A 5540-nucleotide genomic window follows, 5' to 3' on the forward strand; every position below is an offset into this window, starting at 1 on the left:
CAAAAACCTACAGGCAACAAAAAAATGGAGGGGGTACAATAGTGGGAAATATTCTTTCTGAGATCAGGACATACCTATTGGTTAGCCAATATCAATTTGTTATTCCTGAAAGCATACACATAAATAATACTATTTTAGTTTTCATTCTTCAAAAAGTCATACAATCAACTCAGGGCTGAACTCACATTTCTAGATTCTGATTTTAAGTGGGAAATGGCATTAAATATCTATATCTATCTATCTATCCATATATATATATATATATATATATATATATATATATGTATATATATATATATATATATATTATGTGCTATATACTTTCTGTTATTAGTTTTTATTACTTCTAGTTAGTATTTTGTTACTGTTTAGCCAAAGCTATGAATTTAAGACATCCTTTAAAATATAATGTCTTTGCTTATTTAGATGCTTCTATTACTACTACTACTTTTTTTAATTTCACAAAAGTTTTATGTTATATTTTATTTGAATTGTCTTAAATTTTGAGATTATAATAGCACAGCATATCTCCCCTTTATTTCCTCTTTTCAAATTACTTCATATATCATTGCTACTCTCCTTAAATCTATGCTCTTTTTTCTTGTAATCTATCACACACACACACACACACACACACACATACACACACACGTACGCACGCACGCACACACACGCACACAGTCACACATTAAATATGATCTGCTAAGTCTTTTCCTGATCTTTGTGTATATATATATTTTCAGAAATGTGTGTGTGTGTGTGTGTGTGTGTGTGTGTATACATACAGCTTCCTAAATATAACCTTTTCACTGAGTATACTGGAAAATATACACATATTTTCAGGACCCGACTGGCACTAGAGAACCAGTTGATGGGTTCTTCACTGGGGAGAGCAGTCTTTCCTGTTTACAGCTTTCTTCACTTGTCTTTATGTAGTTCTTTATATAGTTAAGAACATATTCTGGCTCCTCCTTCCGAATAGCCAGGTGTCATTTTTGTTTGACTCACGTTTGGGCTGTCATGTTGGTGAGAGTTTACAGGTGTAGTTTTGTTGTTACCAGGACCTAGAATTCACAGCATGTGGCATGACACTTATAGTGGTCTGATTTTCCTCAGTGTTCCCTGAGCCATTCTGAGTAGGATACACAACTGCATTTTGATTGGTCTTGACGTTCTCTAGTTGACTCTATATGCCACTTGCTTTGTTTTGGGGCATGTTTTTTGTGCACATTTATATTTGTCTTAAGAAAAATCTCAGATTCCATATGGTGTTGAATACTCTGGAATACAGTTATCAATGGCTGAATTAGTTTTCATGTTTTTGGTGGTTCCCTGACTTTAGAAAATGTTAAAAATGAATCAAAATCGATTTGCAAATAACCTTGAAGCATTCCTGAAGGAAGTAGAGAAGAAAGATGACCGTAGGGACCTGGGGCATCCCTAGGTCTGCTGACACCTGAAGTACTTAAGTCAACAGCTGAATTGATTGCTTTTATTGACCACATCAGCTTTTTGAATCAGTGAAGCTAACAAGAATAGCTTTGTCATATTAATTTTAGTAAAAAGCATATAAGAATGTATTTTTTTAATTCCTACAGTTGTTTGGGTCAAAATAGTCAGACACCACTCAAAAGACTGCATGTCTGTTTACTGCATTTCCTAAATTAATCATTATTGCCATGAATGTATTTTGTAGATTCAGAGATAAGAAAGAGAATTATCTCTAATTCTTATCTATATTTATTCCATTTCCATTTGCTGTTGTGAATTATAGATTGGATACTAAGAATTTTAGTAAAAGGGACATGTGTATCACCCTTGAATGTAATTATTTTAAGCTAGAAATTAGTGGACTTTTTTCCGGATTCAGAATTTTTACATTGGGCATCCTTCTCTACTTTGAACACACCCAAACATCATCCCTGCAATTGTATGTGCAACTAAAATATGCTTTCATACCTACTGAAAGGAATTATTAATTTGGAAAAAAGTAAAAAAAAAAAAAAAAAAAAAACCACTTGTTTAATCATAAAAAAACATAGTATCACTGTAAGATCACAGTATATAAATATGTTCACTATAACTTCCTGATATTATATATAATGTCAATAAATTAATTAAATAATAAAATATACAATTAATTTGAAATTTATGCAAAGCAGTTCACAAATAATGGGGTATGGAACTGTGTTTACCGATATATATATTTAAAGTAATTGAAAGTGTCTCCTTATGCTATAAAAGTTAAGGAGAATGCTAATTAAAAGATTTTCTCTTTTTTTAAGTCAAATAATTTATTAGCACATAGAGCCCTCCAGAAAAATATTGCCTGTGGTCTGTTGGGAAGCAGCAAAGGCAGCGCCTGTGCTTGCTTTGCTAGGTCAGCATCTTCAGTGTGCACTGCTGAGTCGCAGCCTGTGTGTGTGGCTGTCATGTTCACAGCTGTGGAGTACGGTGTGGACAGTTGAAGGGGCAGCCCCCGCCTCTTATTTTGAACACTGAAGCTCATTCTTTGGTTAACGCCTCAATAAAACTCCAGCAGGTAGTGAGCTCTCAGCTGTCTAAATGCACCCCCAGGAGCAGTGACTAAGGAACCTTTGGCCCCCACTTTCCTGGTCAGAGGCCGAGGAAAGATAGGCCAGGCAAGCAAGATACAGTCGTTAATGGGTTCATGCCAGGAGTCCATTGGTCTTGAGGACCTCTGTGAACATGCAGATTTTCTTCTCCACATTTTTTTCTGCCTGTTTCCATAGCTTCAAGAGCTGCTTCTTCTTCTGATAGTGGATCTTGGCCTTTTCCTTCTGTTTCTCCTCCAGAGTGGCAGTCACTGCCTGGAACTTCCACATGGGACAAACAACCCAAGTAAGCAAACTTTCTGGTAGGCTTCAGCCGCACAACTTTGGGGGTGGCAGGGACCACCATCTACTTTTTTATGTTGTAGGGTGCAGGGATCCCACCCAACACCCTGAGGAGCTCCAGGGCAGCCTGGCCTCCCTTGGTCTTGTGGGGCAGCCTGCCTTGCACAGGGCGCCAAAAAAATGATGCTCGAAAGTGGTAGGGACCTCGACCGGGTTGGTGTTCATTTGCTTTCTGAGAAAGGCCAGATGCTTTAACTTGATTCTGTAGATAGAAATTTCAAGAAATATTGATGCCCTCACAGCGTACAACCACCACCTTCCGGGACAGCAGTATCTGCTTGGGCACAGTGGCCGCCAGGAAGCCCAGAAGATGGCCTTGGCCATCCAGTATTAGAACCTGCCTCTCTGCCATCTTCACCGGCCACCTGGGAAAGCAAGATTTCCTCTCAAGTAAATCAGCGAAAGCAAAAGCAATGGCTTTCCCACTCATCACTGCACATCAAAAGATATATAATAAAAAGTATGTGTCTTCTTAGAAACAAGGAAAAGATGAAATAAAGACAAATGATTAGACATCCATGCATCGGTTTTACACACCTCAGTTCTAATAACAATGATTCGAAGTCCCACAAATACTGGCAAGTTCAATATAGGTCCTCTGCATGGTGCTACCCAAGGGAGTTTTTAGAAGGATTTCAGTGTGAGGTTGAAAGTCATGGCAAGCTTGTCCAAACAATGTACTGAGACCTCTGTCTTGCTTTTTTTCTCTTTTGCTTTTTTAGCCCAGAATATGTAGTGTCTTGAAATGACATTGAAGACTGTCCTCTTTAGGAACCCTAATCCTGGTGGCCTAATCCTGGACTAGACCAATCAAAAGCAGCAGGTAAAATGAGACTTTGCTTTTTAATTTGTTTCACGTTTCTTTATTATAGTAATTGTATGCTGTGTGTGTGTGTGTGTGTGTGTGTGTGTGTGTGTTGTATGTGTGTGTATGTGTCTCATTCTTTCAGATTGTAGATTAAGAAACTAGGGATTGCAACTGGAAGACAAGGGCATATCTCCATTGCATGTTCTTTTGCTCTGTTGGGAAAAATTTCACAGTAGCAAAGGAAAAAGTAAAAACCCTCACAAACTGAAATACACTTTTGGGGTGCAGCGTTAGCATGAGTACTTTCTTCTCCACAATGCCTCTTTCAGTTTCAGCTGTTACTTACTGGCACAACACCCTTATATTCAGATTCACACACAAAAATAAGAAAGCACCTCTCCTTGTCAAATCTTTCTTGTCAAGGACATTAGACTTTCCTCTCAGTTAGAGTCTTGCATACACATTTCCCTTTTGTATACATGGAAACAATCTTGTCTCTTGAGTCCTAGGCAAAAATCAAGTAACAAAACAAAACTAAGCTCCTTACTGAAAACAGAATGCATTACATATTAGCATATAGAGGGTTCTGTGAACCAAAGGCAGGAGTCTGGAGAGATGACTTAATGGATAATCACATTTGCTGTTCACTCACACCTAGGAACACACAGCCATCCACGGTCCAGCTCTACAGGATCTGATACCCTGATTTACCCTCCATTGTAACCAGTATGATCAAGCTATACATATATGCACACATGAACACAAACATAGACATGAAACAAAATTGATGTTTTTATATCAACTATAGATGAACTGAAGATACTGTTTTCTTGTCTCAGAGTAATTGCTATTCTTCAAGAGTACTGGAGTTTAATGCACAATTCCTACAATGGGTGACTCACTGCAGCTTCAACCAATGCCCTCACTGAACTTTGGAGACACTCTCACACATGTGGTACTCAATCACACACAAACAGACACACAGACATACATACATACATACATGCACACATACACACACAAACCCCAGAGAGACAGACAGACAGAGACACAGACAGAGACAAAAACAAGGAGAGAAAGACAAAGAAATAGAATGAGACAGACACAGAGAAACATTTTCATTTTTTTCAAACAATTTATTGCTTCCTTAACTGATGTTTTTAAATGTTCAATTTTGAATTTGTTAATGAAATAAGTAATAACCAATAATAAACATGTAATTGAAAGATTGGTCTTATGCTGATATGATTCAAGTTCCCACAGGAAGAAACTTAACACAATACCTGCATGAGAGGTATAGTTATTTACATTGGTTTTGAAATGGGAGAATAATGCTACTAAATTAAAAAAAAAAACAAAAGAGGTACAAAAAGTTAACAATGAAGAGAAGAAAACAAACCAAAAGACCATATACAAAAGAGAAGTACTAAAACTGAGAAAGTTACAGAGATAATTATCATGGGGCATTCGAAAAGCTGACTCACAAATTCACTGTTTTTGTATTTATTTTACTACCCCTAAATTGCTCTACCCAGCAAAATTATCTTACAAACTGATTAGGAATATAGATATTACTTAGTAAAAACAAACTAAATTATTTAATGATCACTGATAAACATTAAAGAATGTATCAAAAAGAAAACTCAAAACAGTAAAGGGAAAGATAAAGCTACAAACAAAAGATACCATAAATAACAAGTTTTGTGAGAATATTAGATAAATTAGTAAATAATAAGAAAGATAAATGCCATAATTTGTCAGCTAATAAACTTACAAAATGAATGAGAGACAGAAGAAGAAAGAATACTTAAATG

The 5540-nt window shown here is 36.5% G+C and overlaps 1 pseudogene across 1 annotated transcript; it reads right to left on the bottom strand.

Annotated features, from left to right (window-relative positions):
* Window positions 1–2669: 2669 nt before the first annotated feature.
* LOC308423438 (large ribosomal subunit protein uL13-like) lies at window positions 2670–3270 on the bottom strand (annotated as a pseudogene). The gene has a single exon. The product of its transcript is annotated as a large ribosomal subunit protein uL13-like (transcript).
* Between the last annotated feature and the right edge of the window lie 2270 nt (window positions 3271–5540).

The sequence above is a fragment of the Micromys minutus genome (assembly GCF_963924665.1).
Source record: "Micromys minutus genome assembly, chromosome: 8".
NCBI classification, from domain to species: Eukaryota; Metazoa; Chordata; class Mammalia; order Rodentia; family Muridae; genus Micromys; species Micromys minutus.